Genomic DNA, 23,406 nt, shown 5'->3' with positions numbered 1-23,406 from the left:
TGGTGCAGGCAAAGGCTGAAGCCCCCTCTTCCCACATGCTATGGCTCTAATCAGGGCTTTTTTTTCTGGGAAAAGAGGTGGTGGAACTAGTGGGTTGCCCTTGGAGAAAATGGTCACATGGCTGGTGGCCCCGCCCCCTGATCTCCAGACAGAGGGGCGTTGAGATTGCCCTCCACGCCAGAGATCAGTTCACCTGGAGAAAAAGGCTACTTTTGGGAGTGGACTCTATGGAATGATGCCATGCCAAGGTCCTTTCCCTCCCCAAACCCCACTTTCTCCAGGTTTCTCCAGCTTTCACATTCCAGATCTCCAGGAATTTCTCAACTTGAAGCTGGCAATCCTAGCCCAACACGTGCCTAGGATTAAGTTCTCTGCAAAGAACTTGAACACACATTTAATTGCATGGCCTGGACAGAACCCAGTGCACAAATTAACATGCTGTTAGGCCCTTTAAATTCTGCAAATAACATTGGGCATTGCTCCAGTTTATATGGTTGTTTGAGGCTTCCCTTCATTAATTCTCATCCTAGTAATAAAGCAGAGAGTTCCGCAATTATCCTTTCTATTGTTACCTGCAGAAACATGGGCTTCAGGAAAAAGGAGGCTGTTCTTTTCAATGTATTGTAAGATTTGCATCAGCTTTCTCTAGAGGAGCTAAAAGGTTTGACTGGTTAATACTCTATTAGTGCAAACATGGTGGGACAACCAGAACCTGGTTTTTTTTGGATAACTAAATATAGCAACAAACAATAAACCCACAGCTGTGTGAAATGAATAAGGACCCAAGGCAGTGTTGCCAATACGAAGCAATAACGTTCTCTCGTTCTGATATACTGTCAGGGTCTCCATCTCGACAGAACTGTTCTCTCCAGAACTCTGGGCAATTCACTGTTGTTCAGTTGCAGGCTGGAAAATATATACATCTAGGTTTGGGGGCATTGATTCACAATTTTCTTTCTTTCTCACATGAATGTGTGCTTAATTTTATATACTTACTGTAAGTTGTGTGTGTTGTTGTTGTTGTTGTTGTTAAAATGCCAGAAATGTTGCAACTGTCAAAAAGTGTCAATATTCAGATAAATGTTGTGGGGGTCCAAATGAAAAAACAAATGGTTCAGATTGAAGGTGGCACTGCCCCAGCCAGAACAAAGCAGTAATGGAACGGAATTATTCTGGAACCAAAACTGAAATAGAAATTTTCTCTGTGGTAAAAACTCATTCCTCTGTCTCCTACTACTGTTGCATTCCTACCACCTAGAGAAGACACTTTTTGTTTTGATTAGTATACCCCCCCCCTCAGTAACTGTTATTAGCCCTCTTCCCTGATTGATTTTTAATTGAATTATTTTATATACTTTATTTTAAGCGCTGTTTTAATGTTGAAATGTTTTGATGCTTGCCGCTTTGGGGACCCTGTTTGGGTATAGTAATGTTTTAAATAAATCAAATTTTAAAAAATGAGTAAAACCTCCCCTGAAAACCATAACATAGATTATAACCCTCTGGGGCTTGGCTCCCTGGTAGAGTTTGGAAGGAAAGGGTTTTCTGTCTTGGTGGAAGAGCCGTAAGGGATGTCTGCAGAAAGAAGGGGGAAAGGAAGAGATTTCTCAAGAGAAAGAAGAAAATGAGAGATTTCCTGGGAGAATAAAGAGTTTTCAGAAAAGAAATATTCTCTGGAGAGAACTAGGCTTGACAGTCCCCAGCCTGGGGTGGGGGAACCTTCATCCCCACCTGCCATCCCCCAATCCTGCTTACCTGGTTGGCAGGGAGGGGAAGCAATGGGGGAGAAGCACACCTGTGTGCTTCCACACTCCAAACGGGTGTTTTTTAAAGAATTGGGCTTCAGTGTGACTTGCAGCTCTTCTGTCGCGTGGAATATGATGTCATTTTCCAGCGCATGTTCATGGGGGAGGTGAGTACCCAACTGCTCCCCACACCCAGCTCCCTCCACCCCTACTTTGGCCCATGAGGGACCTGGAAACCCTACAGAGAACAGAGGGGGCTCTTCCTCCACCCTTTTCTGTTTGATTTTGCTTCATTGCAATTTTTTGGTGCTGCAAGCCAATGCAAGTCAATTGGCATTTGCAACTCCTAGTATCTACTGGAAGTTTCCTGGGGGTGGTCGCTTTGGGGTCTGTAACTCGGACCTCCGAAATGCAATCTTGGGCAAACTTGGAGGGTGGCTGGAGGAGAGGCTGCTGAAGCCTCGCGGCAAGTTTGGCATCTCTGAGTGCAAAGGGGGTGGTCCTAGGGCCCCGCAAAGTGAAAGACCACAGACTGACAAACCAGCCTGTGAACGGGCTGGTCTGTGAAACGTTCGTGGTCTATGGTCCATGAAAATCGACAGAACACAGGCTGGTGGTCCGTGGCATTTTCCCGGTCCATGCTCGCTTCTAGGGAGTCTAAAAAAACTATCACCTCCAATGGTCAAATTAAATGGTGTGGCCTAAGTCTGAGATTGCTAGAGGGCTCTATTCTACTTTAATTGCCTCTCCCTTTTTGCTGAAAAAACTTTATTTGTATTTTGAGTTCTACTTGTGAAGGGTAAAGTGTCACCATGTGGTCTGCAGGGCTGCTTTGAAACTGTATTTTCCTTTATTTTCCCACTAGTAATTCTCCCCTTATTTGGGAGCAGAGGGAGCCAGTGGGCTGGAGCTGCCGCTGTGTTCTCCTTTTCAACCCCTGCCTTTTGTTAGCCAACCCAGATGCTTTATAAGAAATCATAATTTTGTTATTTTCATCCTGTTTCTTCTTAGTACAGTTTGTTGTTTTTCTTGTGGCTGTGATGAGCATTCCTTTTTGTTGTGAAAACAACAGAAAGGATGGAGAAAACAGTAAGGTCAGCCCGGCATCATACAAACAAAATTACAAGTAACAGCTAATTGGAAAAGAACAATTTTTCAACCTTCATGGGAATCATGGCCAGGTGAACAGATCAGTTGTTTAGCTCACAGGGGATCATGGCTGTTGAATGCAGTACATTCAACCATCAAATTGCGGTGAAATTCACAACACTCTAGCACCCACCTCCTTAGAGTGCCAAAGGCTGATTCTTCACTCGTTGGATAATGCTCTTCCAATCCTCTTTATAGATCATTTGGAATGGATTTTTTCATGTGCGGAACAAAAAATCCACCTCAAACAATTGATAAAGCGCATTGAAAGTGCATTATCCAACGTGTGCGGAATCAGCCAGCGACAAGCCACTGGCTCTGTTGTGTAGCTCACCTACACCCTGTAGCGTTCCAAATGCCTCCCTGTGTCCAGCATGCCAGAGACAAATTTAATTTCCTCTAAAAGAGAGACAGCTTCTCACTCAGATATGTTAAAAATTTTGTAGGAAAGATTCCTTGGGTGAGGTTTACAGTCCTTGTCAATTTCATCTCAAATGGTTAAGAAAATACAAACCAAGAGCTGGACATGTGTCTTGTCCAGCCTACAAAATGGAAACACTTCTTCCTGCCTACTTGATATTTGGCAAGCTGGATCCCCATGACAAAGATACAGCCCCCAAGAAAGTCACGCAGACTAGATGAAAAGCAAAAGGTTACAGCCAGAAACGTGGGTCCCATTGGAACCTAAAGAAAATAAAGAAAAACGTAGAAAAATCCAAGTAAGAAAATGATTTAAAAAATCAAAAATTAGACTAAAAAGTGAACACTAATAATATTTAGCTGCACATAGTTAATGCACATCAGCAGCTCAAAGGAAGCTCAAAAACACAGTGGGGACTAGAATATTAGTCTCTCCTCGTATGTACCCTGGAGAGTACTAAGATCAGCACATAAGAACCTAATGGTGGTCCCTGGCTCCAGGGAGGCCTGGCTGGCCTCGACCAGGCCCTGGTGGAACTCTCTGTCGGAGGACACCCAGACCCGCCAAGACCTCATATCTTTTTGGCGGGCCTGTAAGACAGAGATGTTCCACCAGGCATATGGTTGAGGCCAATCTTTGATTGTTTTAGGAGCCTCCCTACTGGTCTCTCACCACGGGGGGGGGGGGGGGGCGAAGAAATCATCTGCCCCCCTACAAGCACAGTCACTGGAATATTATGAACTGTGCCCCACCCCCTTTTGTTTACATTATGACTAGGGAAATTGGAGGGGGCCGCCATCTGAGATGTTGATCCGTATGTATTTTGTGGGTTTTGGATTTTAAATGTATTAATATGTTTAAATGTGTACTGAGCATTTTATTGTACCCCGCCCTGAGCCCGTTCACGGGGGAGGAGGGCTAAAAATCCAATCAATCAATCAATCAATCAATCAATCAATCAATCAATCAATCATAGTCTAACAGTCCTGCTTATGAAGCAGGGCAAATCAGGAAATTGATGAATACGTTAATATATATCAGACAGCAAAAAACCTTTACCAGCACACAATAGCGTAGTTGGCATGGGAGGCTCAGGAAGAGATTTGCTAACTGGGTTAGAGGGATGTCCTTGTTCGCATTGGCAGCATCATGGAGGCCCACTGGCCACCCAGGCCTCCTTGCCTCTTCGTTGCCCTCCTGCCCCAAACGTCACACACGGCATCATTGTTCTTGGCATATCAATGCACTGTAACTATTGGGCCACTGAGCAATATCAGAAAACAGACAGTCCCTAGGAACGGTCTGATTAAAAACAATCAATAATGTAGCCCACATTGGGGGGGGGGTCTCAGGTACTGATGATCTAGGACAGTCTAATGAGAAAGGCCAGGTGTGGGAAAGAGAGCGCAGAGCTCCCTTTCACACCATGCTGCCGGGAGACAGATTGAATGATCAGGAGGGCATGGGCTTCCAAAGCAGTTGCAATAACACAGCCAAATGCCGCAGTCTACAGTTCACTGACCCCTGGCTCTGGAAAGATTGCCGTGATCTCTTCCTCCATATAGCAATCTTATGTCCCTAATTCACGGGGACATGGCAGAAAAAATATCAAAGGGCTTCTCTGGAGTTGAAATAGCATGTGTGCGCATTTTATTTCAAATAACTAAATGTAAACCTGCCTTATAGCAACCACCTGTAATTAGTAGAGAGTATCACGGCATTAAATAGGGTGTGCGTGTAAGAAGAGTATAGAATAATAGCTGCTTTGGGGGGGCCCTGGCTTGATACTGTAGGCTCTGTTATATCTTAGGAAATATCTTGAGTCTCATTAAAGAGTGAATGAAGAGAGTTTATTCAGGAACTACAAGTCTGACAGGATGGAGAGAAACAGAATTGTCATGCCTCAGGTGGGGTGAGCCCCCTTACGCTGCCACCACTCTGGGATTTAGGGTCCCCTGGGAAGGCCCAGAGTACCCTCCCAACCCTTCTGACCTCCGTAGCTTGGCCAATAAACAGGCGTGAGGACCCGGCAGAGTAACAACAAACAGGATTTATTTACAAGGAGATCAGTTAATATCAAACAAGCAAGCAAGCAAGAAAGGTGCCTTAGCAACAGTAGATGGGTGAAGGCAAAATAAACAAGAGGCCCTAGCGCGACTGAACTCCCTGCCCCTCTGCCTGCTGGGCCTGCCTTCTCACCCTCCCTGGATGGGGGCCTCTCCCCCTAGCAGGGACCCCCTCTGGCCTGCTGCTCCCTGGGAGGAGGAAGAACCCAGGCCTTTTTCCCTCCCAGACTTATATAGCACCAGCCCCCTGTGTTCTGATTGGCCCCAAAGGGCGCCAAAACGGCCCAGGGGCTCCTGGGAATTGTAGGCAGGCCCACTCCCACTGCTAACAGGCTTCTGTGGCCTTGCTAGGCCTTCCTGGCACAGCCAGATCATGACAAGACTATATGCTAACTGCCTCACTAAACAGGGAGGAGGGAACCTCCGGGAAGAAACAGGAAGCAGAAAGTAGCCTAAGAATACCAATATGGAGACATGCAGGAAGGACAGAAGAGAGGAGGAAAGAAGGATCCCACTCTGCCATCTATCTAACTGTCTAACCCACTGCCCTTTGCAGGTATTCTGTGTCTTCTGCCTTCTCTGTACACAAGACATTGCATTTCCAACACCCCTTCTCAAGGTCTAGTGTACAGAGTCCACAAGGTTTAACTTCTTGTGTAGACTTTCAAACTTATCTTTAGGGGTGTGGCTTAGTGAGTATATCGGCGATCTTTGTGCATACCCCACAACAATTCCTTCTTCTGCTTGGAGATCCATCTTAGAACTTTTTTCTTTAAGAACATAACTGTAGGCTTTTGATCCAAAGACCTCCAGGTGATTCACACTGGGTTTGTGCCCATGCCATAGTTCAAATGTGGTACTGCTTGCACCTTTGCTGGGCAGTCTATTTTGCAGGTAAGTAGCAGTGTTAATTGCTTCTCAGAATTTCTCAGGTAGCCTCGTTACGAGGAGCATGCACCTACTCATTTCCGTGAGAGAGCGATTCTTTCTGTCATGGCCCAGTCTGAGAGTGAGGTCTCCTCTGGAGGAGAGGAGCCTTGTGTAGCCAGCCAGGACTCCTCAGGAGAAGAGGAGCCCTGTGTAGCCAGCCCTAGCCCTGCTTCAGCAGAAGCCAGCAATCAGGAGCAACAGCTGCTGGCTGATCAGAGCTTGCAGCCAGCAGCTGAGACACCAGCACCCTCTAGCTCCTATACCACAGGGGAAGCTCAGCCAGGGACTTCTACAGGTGCAGCGCAGCCAAGAGCCTCCACCCCCCCAGGTTCACTCACGCCCAAGGAACACCGCAGGCAGCGCCAGAGACTGGAACTGCAGGAGAGACGGTGCAGTGCTCGCCTCTTGAGCCAACGCCAGCTGCTGGAGAGTGATGATGAGTAGTGTCAGGATGGAGCCTCAGCAGCTGGCTGAAAACCACGCCTGGCTATAAGAGCCAGTCTGGAGTAACTGCTGGGTGTGGAAGCAACGTGTCTATTGCCTGCAACCGTTCTGTGTTCTGTGTTCTGTGTTCTGTGTTCTGTGTTCTGTGTTCTGTGTTCTGTGTTCTGTGTTCTGTGTTCTGTGTTCTGTGTTCTGTGTTCTGTGTTCTGTGTTCTGTGTTCTGTGTTCTGTGTTCTGTGTTCTGTGTTCTGTGTTCTGTGTTCTGTGTTCTGTGTTCTGTGTTCTGTGTTCTGTGTTCTGTGTTCTGTGTTCTGTGTTCTGTGTTCTGTGTTCTGTGTTCTGTGTTCTGTGTTCTGTGTTCTGTGTTCTGTGTTCTGTGTTCTGTGTTCTGTGTTCTGTGCCTGCTTTTGGACCTGACACTACCGGTAAATGACCTTGGATTGTACCTGACCTTGCTCTTGGACTCTGGACTCACTCCTGGCGTTATCTCGTGCTCTGACCACTGGTTTGACCTGGCTTTTGATCTTGGAACTCCCCTCAGACTCTGCCATTAAGGTTTGGACTTGAACCACCCTGCTTGGGCTGGCCCAGCCCATGACACTTTCTCTCTGCTACTCTGTTCTGGCATGTATGGCACTGTGACTTGATGCTGAATCCCCTGCTCGGTCATGTAATTTTTCATTTCATGTCCTACATAGTCACCTCCTTTGTCAATGCAGAGTGCCAGTGGCCCTCTCTGGAATCTGTTACTGATCATTCCTACACGAGCTTTAAATTTTTCCAGTACTTGAATTTTTTCCTTGATGTTACAGTATACTTGGAGAATGTATCAATGAAGGTGAGAATATATTTGTTGCCATTTGGTGTCGCTATTCTCATCGGACCGCATAGGTCACTGTGTATTAAATCTAACGGCTGCCTTGCCTCATTTTCCTCAGCTCCTTTCCCTTTAAAGCTAGGATTGACTGCTTCGCTTTTAATGTAGCATATACATTTTTCTTCAGATGCACACTTTGTAAATTGCATGCCCTGTGTCAAATTATTGCTTTGAAGTTGACTGATTGCATTTACATCTCAATTTCCAAAATGCCTGTGCCAGATTAATGGGCAATTCTTATGTTTACAGGTCTCCCTTGCATTCGCAAAGTCAGCTACTTGCTGGCATGTTTCCAGGGCATACAGACTGTTCTGCTTCTTAGCTACAACTTTTATTTATCTGTCTTCCTTAATGAGACATTGTTTCCCAAAAGATACTTTCATGTTTTTCTCTGCAAGCATGCTTACAGAAAGCAGACTAGTTTCCAAAACTGGCACATAGAAGCACTTTGTTAGCAAGATTTCCCTGGTCTATTTGTTTGGAAGTTTGCATCTTAATGTTCTAGACCCCATGCTTGCTATTTCTACAGATCTGCCTTCTGCTACATGCAGCACCTCCTTTTTTTCTTCCATTAGCATTTCAAACAAAGCTTTATTCCCTGTCATGTGAACTGTACATGCAGAGTCAATGTACCAAAATTGCTCTCTAGGCTTGGTTGCCGTGTTCATCCCATTTTCTTTTGCTTTTCAGGTTCCTCATTTGCCAGTCTTGGATCTTTAATTGCATCCCTAACTCCTTGTTCCATGAGATGGGTCTGCATGGTGAGGGAGCCTCTGGTGAGTCTTATTCCTTTAATCAGAGATCAATCCACAAACCATCCTCTGCTACCATGTAGGTTCTGGTATATCTTAGGAATGATATTGAGTCTGATTAAGGAGTGAAGGAAGAGACTTTATTCAGGAACTACAACTTTGATAGAAAGCTGAGAGAAACAGAATAGATACTAACTGCCTTAACTAAACAGGGAGAGAGGAGGAGAGACTTCCGGGAAGAAGCAGGAAGCAGCCTAAGAATACCAATCTTGAGACATACAAGAAGGACAGGGGAGAGGAGGAAAGAAGGATCCCACTTTGCCATCTATCTGTCAGACCCGCTGCCCCTTGCAGATATTCTGTGTCTTCTGTCTTCTCTGTGCACAAGACATTGTATTTCTGACAAACACAAGAAAGGAAGGAACCTTAGTGAGATATAATGCCATAGAATCTACCCTCCAAAGCCACCATTTTCTCCAGGGGAACTGATCTCTATATGGAGATCAGTTGTAATTCAGGGAGGTCTCCAGGCTCCACCTGGAAGTTGGCAAGCCTAGCAGGGCATCAACCAACATCCACCACAGCAAACCATTCCTAAGCTGCCCGTCACCTCCATGATTCATGCTGTAACAGTAGAGGGCCAGTGGTCCTCTCACAAGGTCTGTAGGGTCAGGTGAGAAACACATTCTACAAAACCCTTCTCCACTCCAGTCATGGAAAAGGCACAGTGCTATTTAAAAAAGAAACAAAAAATTTACACTTCATGTTCCATGCATGTAATATGATTTTTACTAATTTTTTCATACCATGAAATCCAAACATGGTTGCAAGAGCAGCTCTGAAGTTCCCAACTGGAAGGACTCTTGCTTTCCATAGAAAATCAGATCTGCCTGCTGAAGTTGATCATCTGTCGCTGAAATGATCAAGTGCATTTCACAGAATCATAGGGTTGGAAGGGTCCTCCAGGGTCATCTAATCCAACCCCCTGCAAAATGCAGGAAATTCACAACTACCTCCTCTCCTCCCCCAGTGACCCCTGCGCCATGCCCAGAAAATGGCAAAATAAATGTGCATGTTATGAGAATCTCGGTAGAGGTATTCCTATGAAATATTCGAGGAAATGTCAGATAATAATAAAGGCTTAATAAAAAGCTGGTATATATTCTTAGAAGGAAATGCTATCTCTTTTTTTCTTTCCGCCTTACACCAGAACCAAAAGAGCCTCAACAAAGAAATAAGTATTTCTTTATCTGGCCTGGTCTCACAATTCAGCAAGTGAAGAATGAGTGGAGCAAACTTTGTAGTATGCAAGAGAGCACATCTCTGCTTTTGCTTATGGGTATGATCCCTAATGAAGTTGCGGGAATAATACTTAACAGTGCAATCCTAAACAGAATTACTCCAGTCTAAGTCCATTGATTTTTTCCCAATCTTCTCAAATAATGATACCCAATGAACAGTGCAATTCTAAGAACACTTTCAAGAGAGTAAACTCTACTAAATAGGATTCCTAATCTCTGAATAGGATTCCTCTCAATGAGATATCAGAGCAGCAAAGTATTCTCCAAATAGTTTTAATAGGCAATATCTATTCTCAGCAGAAGAGTTAGGAAAGAGTTATTCTAAAATCAAGGATCATGTAAAGAGATGACTCACATGTAGATTAAGACTTACTATTGTATAAACAAAATTTAGCATTCTCCATTTGCAAAAAAAAAAAAATCAAGTGAAACTCAGCAGTGAATATCAATTATGCATCTGCAAGTGCGATTTTGGGCTGTATCAACAGAAGCACAGTGTCCAGATCATGAGAAGTGATGGTATTGCTTTATTCTGCTCTAGTTAAACCTCACCTAGGGTATTGTGTTCAGTTTGGGGCACCACAATTTAAGAAGTTAGACAAGCTGGAAAGTGTCCAGAGGAGGGCAATGATGATGGTGAGGGATCTGGAGACCAAGTCCTAGGAGGAAAGGTTGAAGGAGCTTGGTATGTTTAGCCTGGAGAGGAGACGACTGAGAGGTGATATGATAACCATCTTCAAGTACTTGAAGGGCTGCAATATAGAGGATAGTGTGGAGTTGTTTTCCATTGCCCCAGAAGGTCGGACCAGAACCAACGGCTTGAAATTAAATCAAAAGAGTTTTCGGCTAAACATTAGGAAGAACTTCCTGACAGTTAGAGTGGTCCCTTCCTTGGGAGGTGGTGGGCTCTCCTTCTTTGGAGGTTTTTAAGCAGCGGCTAGATGGCCGTCTGACAGCAATGCTGACTCTGTGAACCTGGGCAGATCATGAGGGAGATGGGCTACATTAGTGCTTAGTTCTCGTGGTTTCTTACATGCTTAGGGTAATGCTGATTGCCACCTTGGGGTCAGGTAGCAATTTTCCCCAGGCCAGTTTGTCTAGGGATCCTGGAGGTGTTTCTCCAGCTGCTAGGCATGGAGCAGGGGTCACTGGGGCAGTTGGGGGGGGGAGTTGAGAATTCCCTGCATTGTGCAGGGGGTTGGACTAGATGACGCTAGAGGTCCCTTCCAACCCTACAATACTATGATTCTCTGTGGAAGATGGCATTTGAATGGCATATCCTAATGGTTACAGATAACTGACACCAGCCACTGAAATGATAGCTGTACATCTGAGGAGTACATCTGAGGAGACACACTGAGGCAGATCTGCAGTCCTTCAGAAAGGAATATACTACTGCCTAGCCAATAATTATCTCACAATTTCACATCCCAACCAGCTGTCATCATTCCAATGAAAAATGCTAATTGACTGGGGGAAGTGAGAATACAAGGATGGAGCTTTTTCAAAGATGACACTATATCCATTTTAGCAATTCTGCATTTATTGGAATAATTACCTTCCACAGTCTCAAAAAAACCTAACCATTATTTCAAACCCCAGCTTGGTTCCCTTATTAAAAAGACACAAGTATGTTAATAGCCACATTCTATATCCATGGCAACTTATTCCATAGAAAACCGTGGAGATGTCCTTGACGGGTTGCCAACTTTGGAACTAATGGCATTAAAGTAATGGACCAAATCATTATTTTTAGGCAGCCGGTGATTAATACATTGGGCTTTGACCACTACGGTTTCATTCTGTTCATGTTAATCAGAGTCAGGGAAGGTGTTTCAAACTCAATTATTCCAAGGCTTTGTCCTTGTTCCTGGCTTTGATACATGGACTGCAACGCATTTCAAAGAGGTACTAGTCCAAACGTATGTTATACAACAGCCATCATTAATTTTACACAAATTATGAGGTATAAAATCCAAGTAGCCACAGGAATCACACAGTTAATTGAACACAAAGAGATTCTATGTCCAAATATTAGAAGCATCCTGGGGTAGACCAGTTCTAGGAGGAAGAAAGCACCACCCCTTTGTTTGTCCCATGGAATTTCATCTACACTGTAGAAAAGCAGTGCAGTTATTTTAGAAAGGAAATACAGAAATGGTTGTTGTGGATTTTTCGGGCTGTATAGCTGTGGTTTTGGCTATACAGCCCGGAAAATCCACAATAACCATCGTTCTCTGGCCGTGAAAGCCTTCGACAATATATTGAAATACAGTAATATTTCACTTTTGAACAAGAGAACAAGGCCCCAGCCAGCTTGGGTTGCCAGCCCCAGGAGAATTTGGGGATGGAGACTGGGGGAAATGGCATGGTGTGACATTACTTCTGCTTCTGGAAGTGACATCACTGCATCACACAATGATCTAGGATGTCCTGGGGAAATTCTTACAGTATTATGCAATACAGTGACATCACTTCCACATACTCAACCAGGAGTGATGTCATGGCACCGTGCAATGCTTTTCCCCCTGCCCTTTTTGCTCCTGTTGTTCTATGAAGCAGTGATGGGGGACTCAAGCACAGAGGCATGAGGTTGCTCACCCTAGATGGAGACACTACAACCAGCTCACATTAAAAGGTGGGGTGCAGGTCAGGGTGGAAGCATCAATGGCCATAATCCTACTTCCTCCCATTCTCTATACTCATATTTTGGGGTGTGTGAAGTGAATCAGGTTATGTTTTATTCAAGGCACTGTGCTATATCTGTGGAGCCAACAGGCTAGAGTACTGGGCACCGAAGAAGCCCAATAGCCATGTTCTCGCTAAAGTGAAGCAGTTTTACAGTGGCTTCATTCGAAGGGTTAAGCCTCTCATGAATCAGGAAGAGCCATCACACGTTCCAAGGCATGAAGCCGTAAGATGTAGATCTCAGTTGGCAGATACTTTGCCCCCTATATTCAGAGCTTTTAAGAATGCATTAATGTAATAAGTTAAATTGTCATAATTTTATTTCAAGCTGTATTTTTTTAAAGGGCTGTCAACTGAAAGACATACAACACAACAAGAAGCCCTGGCCATGGGGCTAATGGCTAAAAGCCACAGAGGTCATACCCCAGAAAGTCAGAATGCCACGGGCTTAATGGCATGAGCAGTGGTGCCCAGGGATCGTCTTCCTGCCTCTTTCAACCGTTTCAGCCTCAGAGGTGACACCATCGGCAGATTACCTCAGCTTCCCAACCTCAGCATCTCCCAATGACTTTAACATGAATCTTCCAAGCAAGGCTTGATGACTGCTTGGAACAGAACATAGAATTATAGAGTTGGGAGGAACCTTCAGGGTCATCTAGTCCAACCCCCTGCACAATGCAGGGAATTCCCGTCTACCTCCCCCCACACTTCCAGTGACCTCTGCTCCAGTCCTCACCTATAATATTCCCAGTTCCCACCTATAATTATGTAGTTGCTTCCAGCAAGTAAGGCACAGACACACAGGATTGGTTCCTTTTCTCCAGTAGGGTCTCCGAGGGATCCATGTCAGGAACAGCAGGTCAGCGGCCTAAATTAGACAGTGGGGCGATGTAAACCAGCCTCTAGTGGGACTCAAGCCCATTGACGGCTCTGGAATTAGGAAGGCCACGAGGTGATTAGCCTGCATCCCCCCCTGCCCCACCACCTGAGCACAGGCCAACAGAAGGGGAGATCTCTGTTGACTAACCACACAACTCAGCTACACTTGCAATCTTCTTCTTGAAAACTGATAGGACAGAGCAGATCACATGGCCAAGCGACTCACCGTTCAGGCTTTGGGATCAGAACTCTGACCTGAAGGAGAGGAAAATATCATTTTGTAGACATTTCCTGTTTCTGCTTCAGATTTTCCTTCCCTTTCCTCACTGTTTGCTTTCTGGACCAGCCTCCTATTGACTTGACAGGAGGCATATTCAAACTACCTTTTCAATGCAGTTTTAACATACAATGGAGGCGGGGCTGGAAGCATTATTTTTATTAATTTTTATTTAACAGATCAGTAACCAATGGAATGTTTGCAGAAAGAGAGCATATAACATACCACTTCTTGCACAATAGTAGCTGGACGGAGGCATTCTGTACCAACTGCAGTTACCAAGTTGTTTTTAAGGGCAGGCCCATGTAGAGGACATTACAGTCATCTAGCTCCAAGGAAATCATAGCGTGGACCCCTGTGACCCGAACAGCGGAATCAAGGTAGGGGGGCATTTTCCAAGCTAAGTGGAATTGGTAGAGTGCTTTTTTTTGCAGCTGCAACAGCTTGCTTCTCCAATAAAGCCAGAACAAGTGTCACCCCATGGCTCCTCCTGACTGAGTCATCGGGAGTCAGCTAAACCCCATAAAAATAGGGAATTCAGTTCAAAGTGGTGGCTGTGACTGTTAAAAGGCAACAAAGCAATGAAGCTGAACTTGGTTCCCAGTTCCTTATTCGCAGTTCCTAGTTCCTTATTCACAAAGCCAAGGAAAAATATTGTGGGGAAATTGAAAAGCTCTGAACTCCAAAATGAAGTCTGCAGGGGCACATATTATACACCTCCAGATTCAGCAGACTTGGCACTCGGTACTCTAAGTGGACCTATACTGGGTCATCCTACAAAACCCAGATCTTGAGTTCAAAATAGGGTGCCCCCAGAACAATTCAATAAGAAGAAACGGGGGGGGGGGGGAAGCTGAAGGAGAAAAAAACATTGGATCACCCCAAATCACACAACCTTGAACTCCAGAGACTGTCCCCTACAAAATGACGTGTGCTAGTTCTGATCCAGTCTCTACTTCTGGTGCTGAGGCTTACAATTTCACCTTTCTCCCAGAACCTATGACTAGACATTGCTGTGAATAAGGAACTAGGAACCGTAAGAGGCCTCTGCACCCCCAAATAATCTTTGGATCACCCCAAATCACATAGCTCTGAACTCCAGAGACTGTCCCCTACAAGAGGACATGTGCTGGTTCTGATCCAGTCTTTATTTCTGGAGCTCAAGCTCAAGCAAGCCTTTATTGGCATATATAAAAATATACGATTTTAAATACAGAAATGAGTCCATACAGAATGAGATTAAAATTACAGATAGGAACAGGGCAGCAAAATCAGTACAGAATATTACTTGACAGGGCGTATAGCCATGGCACTGTAGAGAAACGTTGCTACTATTTCAGTTATTTCCCCATCTGGGTTGCCAAGCAGAAACTGAACCTTAAAATCATCAGAAAGCTCCGAAAGTTGGGCTAATATATAGGATGTAGAAGATCCCGGCGTGGCGCCAGATAAAAAGGGCACTGGAGAAGAACATGGGAGACAGTTTCAACACAGTCCATCAGACAAGGACAGCACCTGCTATAATAAGGAATCCCATGAAATCTGCCAGATAAAATGGCTGAAGGAAGAACATTAAATCTGGCCAGAGAAAAGGCTCTACGTAAATTGGGAGCCAGGAGTTGGTAATGGTATACTGCTGGGAGACTTACATTAGGGACAATCTCCAAGTTTAGGGGAGAACAAGTTCTGTTAGCAGAACTATAGAGTTAGTAACTCTAATCCCAAAAGACTGGATTTTATTTTTGAGAAGGCCTCAGACAAAAAAGGGGCAAGATAATTTTTAAAAAGATTAAACAAATGGGGGGCTAAAATGCACCCCTGCTTAACCCCCTTCTTAAGAAAGATCCTGGGCCAGAGCCCCCCAAGGGAAGAACACCTGACCTGGCAAGACGTGGATGAATAAAGTCTTTTGATAAGGCCTCAAAACAGTCTTAGGATCACCCCGACTCACACAGACCCGAACTCCAGGGACTGCCCTCTACAAGAGGACATGTGCTGGTTCTGATCCAGTCTCTACTTCTAGAGCTGAGGCCTACTATTTCACTTTTCTCCCAGAACCTTGAATTAGACATTGCTGTGAATAAGGAACTGGGAAATATAAGAGGCCGCTGCACCCCCAAATAATCTTTGGATCACCCCAAATCACACAGCCCTGAACTCCAGAGACTGTCCCCTACAAGAGGACATGTGCTGGTTCTGATCCAGTCTCTGGTTCCAGAGTTGAGGCCTCCTGTTTGAACTTCCTCCAAGAACATTGTTTTAGAACAGCTGTGAATAAGGAACTGGGGAAAATAAAAGCCCTCTGCACCCCAAAACAATCTTTGGATCACCCCAAATCACACAGCCCTGAACTCCAGAGACTGCTCCCTACAAGAGGACATGTGCTGGTGCTGATCCAGTCTCTGGTTCTGGAGCTGAGGCCTACTATTTGGACTGCCTTCCAGAACCTTCTATTAGACATTGCTGTGTATTAGGAACTGGGGAAAATAAAAGTCCTCTGAGCCCAAAAACATGCACTGAGGCAGAACTGTACCTTCTGCTCATAAACAATGGCTTAATAGTTGTCTCTGGTGCAGACAAAGTCAAACTGTCTTTGAGGTGGGACTATGATGTAGGAATGTTTGATTGTGCCTTCCTGTGAGGAACTACAGGTGTAAAACAATTATCTGATGACCGATGTTGTCTGGATGGGTGAGGCTATAGTAGGAAAGGGGTAAAGAAAAGATAGATTTCGAAAGATGAGTGAATGAATAGGAGGCCTCAGCTCCGGAACCAGAGACTGGATCAGCACCAGCACATGTCCTGTGGTGGGGGACAATCTCCAGAACTCAGTCTTTTTGGTTTGTGGTGATCCACAGATTATTTGGGGGTTCAGAGGCCTCTTATATTTCCCAGTTACTTATACACAGCTATGTCTAATGCCAGGTTCTGAGAGAATGGTGAAATAGGAGGCCTCAGCTCCAGAAGTAGAGACTGGATCAGAACCAGCACATGTCCTCTTGTAGGGGACAGTCTCTGGAGTTCGGGTCTGTGTGATTTGGAGTGATCCAAAGATTATTTAGGGGTGCAGAGGCCTCTTATGTTTCCCCGTTCCTTATTCACAGCAATGTCTAATACAAGGTTCTGGGAGAAAGGTGAAATCGTAGGCCTCAGCTCCAGATGTAGAGACTGGATCAGAACCTGCACACGTCCTCTTGCAGGGGGCAGTCCCTGGAGATTCACTAGGAGAAACTCATCATATAGAGTCCCCTTGAGGAGCTGAGCAACTCTCTCATGATTCATTTGCTCAAGGATCATACCACCCCTTTGCACTACTTCTTGCAATATTTTCTCCACCCGTTGCAGATATGTAGACAGCTTCTCTCCTTCTCTTTGCATAGTAGTCTGAAATCGCCACAGTAAGTCCTCAGCGCCCTCCACACTCTCAAAGGTGTGCTCCAAGGTGTCTTAAGTATTCTTGTATACTGTGGGATTGTTTATTATTAGGCTGCGGATGATGTCCATGGCAGGGCCCCTTAAGCTCTCAGATAATCGTCTCCTCTTTTCAGCCTCTGGTACTGGCCAGTCGTGCATCATCATTCTAACAAGCTGGACCCGCTCCTGGACCAGGGGGTGTGGCACCAGAGAAGAGTCGCAACTTCCGATAGGGTGTTGCCTCAGGACGGGGCTGCAGCACCTTTCCTAGCATTTCTCCCATAGCTTGTATCATTTCCATATGGGCTATAGGCACTTCTGGTTTGGCATCTGGCTTAGGTGGTAACAGTCCCTCCATGTCAGCCATAGCTTTCCCTTCCTTTTCTAAAAAGTGTGAGAGCTTCTTCATGAACGCTACTTCCTGAGTAGGGGGTGAAACTACACCCTTCACAAGCTCCCACTGCCCATACTCTGTATGGAGGCTAGAAGGTACCTGTATTGTACTTGTTGGGACATGCAGCTCAATCACAGCCTCATGGGTTTTGCTCTCAGATCTATAGGACATCTCTCTTACCTTGCACTGACTGAAACCCTCAATAGCCTGCAAAGTCCTCTGTATAATTTCAGCATCATATTTCTCAGCCAACTGGGTAACCAAGATAGCTTTTAGAGGGTCTACATTAATACTTTGGCACGTATCATTCAATCTTTGGGATTCCATTTTGTAGCTTAGCAGTTTAAAATAATATATGACAACAACCACTATTTCACAAATACACAATACATCCTGGATGAGCCCCCACAAATTTAACCCCCAGAATCCCAAGGACCAGGTTCAATGTCCAGAGGTGTTTTGTGTTCAAGGCCCATTTTTTAGAAGTTTTTTTTTAGTTTAAAGTTAATATAGATGTTAACTTAATTGCAATATAGATGAAGAATGTGCAATTGATTTTTAACAAATTTGACTAACTCTCTAGCACTCGACCGGAACACCTGTATTCAGAGCAGTCAGACACTAGGAATTGTAAATATAGGAGACAAGGAAGAGCAGTCACACAATTACAAAGATAAGATAGAATTTGCATTTTTGTAACATATAATCAGACCTGAATGCAAGCCTGTACTGTTAAAAGGGTTTGGGGCCTAGAACCTAGGTCTGATTAATAGACTGCAGATGCATAGATAGACCAGACTAGCGGATAACTGAGCTGTACCTAGGGTTGTGTTAATTTGCATGTTTAGCAAAGGCTTATGGAGCATGTGTATAAAAAAAGTGGTCACCATGACTTGAAGAGGTGGAATAATACAGGACGAGGCTAGCTGGACTATGCTTGTTGTGTTTAAATAAATCACATTTATTTTGTAGTTTAGTAGTTTAAAATAATATATAACAACCATTTCTTCACAAATACACAGTATCTTGAATGAGCCCCCCAAAATGTAACCCTCAGAGTTGAGATAACCAGGTTGAATGTTTACCAAATCAAAATATAACTGCAATTTATATGAAAACTTTCCCCAAGTTCTCAATACTGGATCAGTCACCAGTGACCCCACAGCAAAGCCCTACTCACAACCCCTTGGTAAAGTGTGCAGACAGTTCTGTAGATTTGGCCAGAGGCTATGACAGGAATAGCGTTCCAAACATCCAGAAGGCCTTGCCACAGCAGCACTCTTCTTGTGAAGTTGCGTTCTGAATCCTGGAGCTTGCTTGTTGCCCTATGAACAATTCCCCCTTTCTCCCAGCAAGACAAAGTGGGGCAGGTCTGTACTACACTGCTGGTTTCAAGCAATAAATGAGTTCAGCTGTCAACAATTCTTTGATTGCTTCTCCAGCTTTTCCCAGCTACTGCAGTACTTTCAGGGAAAAGACTTAAGCTCCTCCAGCCAGAAGTTTTAGCTCTATGATATTCTTAGCATCAAATCTTGGAAACAAGCTTTGCCTTTGAAGTAGCAACAGCAACAACAAAAGCTGTTTTCTTCTCTACTGTTTCAAGCTAGCCAAGTCCTGTATTATGCCACCTCTTCAAGTCATGGTGACCTCTTTTTTTTTATACGCATGTCCCATGAGCCTTTGCTAAACACGCAGATTTACACCACCCTAGGTACAGCTCAGTCATCTGCTAGTCTGGTCTATCTATGTATCTGCAGTCTAGATCCTAGGCCTCAAACCCTTTTTCCGGTACAGGCTTGCACTTATGTTTCCCGGTTCCTCATTCATAGCAATGTCTGATAGAAGGTTCTGGGAGAAAGGTGAAATAGGAGGCCTCAGCTCTGGAACCAGAGAGTGGATCAGCACCAGCACACGCCCCCTTGTAGGGGACAGTCTCTGGAGTTCAGGGTTGTGAGATTTGGGGTGATCCAAAAATTATTTGGGGGTGCCGAGGCCTCTTATGTTTCCCAGTTCCTTATTCACAGCTATGTCTCATGCAAGGTTGTGGGAGAAAGGTGAAATAGGAGGCCTGAGCTCCAGAAGAAGAAACTGGATCAGAACCAGCACATGTCCTCTTGCAGGGGGCAGTCTCTGGAGTTCAGAGCTGTGTGATTTGAGGTGATCCAAAGATTATTTAGGGGTGCAGAGGGCTCTTATGTAAGCCTGTACTGGAAAAAGGGTTTGGGGCCTAGGATCTAGACTGCAGATGCATAGACCAGACTAGCAGATAACTGAGCTGAACCTAGGGTTGTGTTAATTTGCATGTTTAGCAAAGGGTTATGGGACATGTGTATAAAAAAAAGAGGTCACCATGACTTGAAGAGATAGTATAATACAGGACTTGGCTAGCTGAAATGATTACAGTGTAGAAGTTCCTATTCTGCTGCTCTTTGCTGTTTTAGAACTGCTGTGCGTCCCCAGGTTCTGGGAGAAAATAGTAGGCCTTAGCTCTGGAACCAGAGATGGCATCATTAACCAGTTATGTCCTCTTTTAGGGGACAGTCTCTGGAGGTCTGGCTGTGAGATTTGGGGTGATCCAAAGATTGTTTTCAGGCCTAGAGGGCTTTTATTTTCCTCTTTCCTTATTCACAGCAATGTCTGATAGAAGGTTCTGGGAGAAAGGTGAAATAGTAGGCCTCAGCTCCAGAAGTAGAGACTGGGTCAGAACCAGCACACATCCTGTTGTGGGGGACAATCTCTGGAACACAGGTCTGTTTGATTTGTGATGATCCAAAGATTATTTGGGGATGTAGAGGGCTCTTATGTTTCCCAGTTCCTTATTCACAGCAATGATTAATACAAGGTTCTTGGAGAAAGGTGAAATAGTAGGCCTCAGCTCCAGAAGTAGAGACTGGATCAGAACCAGCACATGTCCTCTTGTAGGGGACAGTCTCTGAAGTTCAGGGCTGTGTGATTTGGGGTGATCCAATGTTTTTTTCTCCTTCAGCTTCCTCCCCCCCCCCCCCCGTTTCTTCTTATTGAATTGTTCTGGGGGCACCCTATTTTGAAGCTGTTAACTCAAGATCTGGGTTTTGTAGGATGACCCAGTATAGGTCAACTTAGAGGACCAAGTCTGATGAATCTGGAGGTGTATAATACGTGCCCGTGCAAACTTCATTTTGGGGTTCAGAGCTTTTCAATTTTCCCACAATATTTTTCTTTGTCTTTCCAAATAAGGACCTAGGGACTGCGAATAAGGAACTGGGAACTGGGAACCAACTTCAGCTTCGTAACAAAGCAGCATATCCTTCTGCCTGCTGTGCTTCAGGGCTTATATCCAAGCGTTTCTGGCACCTGAGGCGAGATACCTGCTCTGTGTGTGCACGCAAAGCAAGCAAGCGCTCCAGCCCTGCGCAATGATGTCACTTGTGACGGGACCTGAGCAGCAGCAGTGAAGGGGCGGAGAGGAAATCAGGACAGCCCGCGTCCCCGCTTGCCTTCCCACTTGCTGCCACACCGCCTGGCTCGCCGGGAGCCAAGCCGAGGCAGGCAGCAGCGGTGAAGGGGCAGAGAGGCAAGTGGGGCAGCCCGCTTTTCCATTCACCTCCCCGCTCGCTGCTGCGCCACTGGGGCGCCCAGCTTGCTGGTACCCGAGCAGCAGCAGCGAAGGTGTGGAGAGGCGAGGGGCAGCCCGCTTCCCCACTTGCCTTCCCGCTCGCTGCCACACTGCCAGGGCACCTGGTGAGCCAGGAGCCAAGCCGAGGCAGGCTGCAGCGGCAAAGAGGTGGAGAGGCGAGCGGGGATGGCACATCATTCAAAGTTCAGCGCTTGAGGCGGCTGCCCCACTGGCCCTGCTTATATCACAAACCATTTCCAACTTAAATTCTAAGCTGTAGCCAGGGCTTTTTTTCTGGGAAAACAGGTGGTGGAACTCAGTGGGTTGCCAGCACAGGGGGCAACTCCTGGCAGGAGGTGGTGCCTCTGGTACCACATGCACGCGCACAAAGTGCGCACATGCTCCCATGACAGCACAATGACGTCACTTTGGGTTGGCTGGAACAAGGGGGAAGTTGTTTAACGTTTAAATCGCCCTTTGCGAAAATCCTGCTTTTACGTGGTGCGGAAGGCAATCTCAACTCCCCTCTGTCTGGAGATCAGGGGGCGGGGCCACCAGCCATGTGACCATTTTCAAGAGGTGCCAGAACTGCGTTCCAACACGTTCCAGCTGAAAAAAAGCCCTGGCTGTAGCTGTTGACATTCTGGATCCTGACATGGGAGAGCGCAACCTCCCTTCTGCGATTCACGTACAGCCACTCCCTTGCAGCCTAGCCCCCAAAGCAGTCTAAAGTTATAGAAATACGAGGGGTGAATCCAACAGTTAAAAAGAAGTAGAGGCATCAATAGAGCATGGAACCTGAAGGAAGAAAAAGTGATCATGTAGAGAAGGAGGCAATCATCGACATCAGAGGAGGCCACGTAAAAGCAGGATTTTAACTCACCGAGGCATCCAGCAGACACCGTCTTGCTCCAGCTACTTTTATTAAATAAATACCAATTAAAAGGCATATTAACCTCTGGCAATCTAGAGGTCAGGTCCCTTGGATCCCTTTCTCTGAGAAGGCCATGATGCTGTCGCAACCAAACCCAACAGACATAACTTACAATACCTTTCAACGCTCCTTGATCAATACAGGCACTCGGATTTTGAAAGCCTTCCTGGGCGTGGACGGAATGAACATAAAAGGCCTAGCTTCCTTCTGCCACCATTGCCATCAGCACTGTGTTTTATAACTGCGCACGAAACCTGAGAACCCTTTTGCAGGGGAGGTGTGCATGCTGCAGCAACAGACTTGACACAGAGACAGATGCGATCCAAGTGACCCTGGCTGAGGATTTAAGATAGCAACTTGCGGCAGGGCTTTTTTTCTGGGGAAAGAGGTGGTGGCACTCAGTGGGTTGCCCTCGGAGAAAATGGTCTCCCCTCTGTCTGGAGATCAGGGGGCGGGGCCACCAGCCATGTGACCATTTTCAAGAGGTTCCGGAACTCCGTTCCCCAGCGTTCCAGCTGAAAAAAAGCCCTGACTTCCAGTATCTGTCAGCCTCATTCTCCAGCTCTGACAGTGAATTGATACCACTTGTCTCCTCTAATCTGAGCCATATATTGTGGCTCATTCAAGCAGGGTGTTGTCCTTCATCTTACCACAGTCTCGCTTATGGGCCTTGCAACAGAGGGGCCACCATCATGTCGAGTACACTGTCCGTGCTGCTTGCTCAAGAGTAGTGCCATCCTACAAATGTGCAAAATCAACAGCTGCCTGTGCATGTGCATTCTCTGTGGTGGCCCCTGCCCTGTGGAATAGCCCGCCTGAGGAGGTCAGGAAAGCTCCCACTCTCCTGGCTTTCCGCAAACGACGCGCAACTGATTCATTCAAGAGGGCTTTTTTGCACCAGTCAAAAGACAGTGCTGGAATGGAAATGGTTCAGAGAGGTGCATTGGTAAATTTATTATTATTATTTATTTATTGGATGTATAGTCCGCTCTCCCCGTGATGTAGGCTCAGAGCGGATTACAACCTGATTAAAATACAATATGCAATAATAGAAGTACAGCTAAAACAATTAAAACTGGCAGCAAAATTCAATACAGACTGGGTTTCACAGTCCTGCGTAATCCGTGGGTCCACAGAGGCTGGTGTGCAACAATAAACTAAGAACAAAGAGGGGGTCCTTCCCCTCTCGTTAGGAGGCCAAGAGGAGGCCTGGCCACCTCGACCACCAAAAGCCTGGCGGAACATCCCTGTCTTATAGGCTCGGCGGAATGCTAGAAGATCCCGCTGGGCCTGAATCGTCTCAGACTGAGAGTTCCACCAGGTTGGGGCCAGGGCCACAATTATATTCAACAACAGCTGTAAAGTTGACGATATTACTGTTCAGTGTCTTTTGTCTTAAGTCTCAGAGAGAAAGGCAGACTATAAATAACACATATAAGTAAGTAAGAAAATAAGTAAGTTTTCAGTGGGTCTGAAAATGAAAAGCAGGTTGTTTGTGGGCCAGTTCCATGCAACCTGTACTGCAACAGTGCAAGAATAT

This window comes from Eublepharis macularius, chromosome 9 (genome assembly GCF_028583425.1).
Source record: "Eublepharis macularius isolate TG4126 chromosome 9, MPM_Emac_v1.0, whole genome shotgun sequence".
NCBI classification, from domain to species: domain Eukaryota; kingdom Metazoa; phylum Chordata; class Lepidosauria; order Squamata; family Eublepharidae; genus Eublepharis; species Eublepharis macularius.
Note: the sequence above shows the minus strand (reverse complement) of the source record.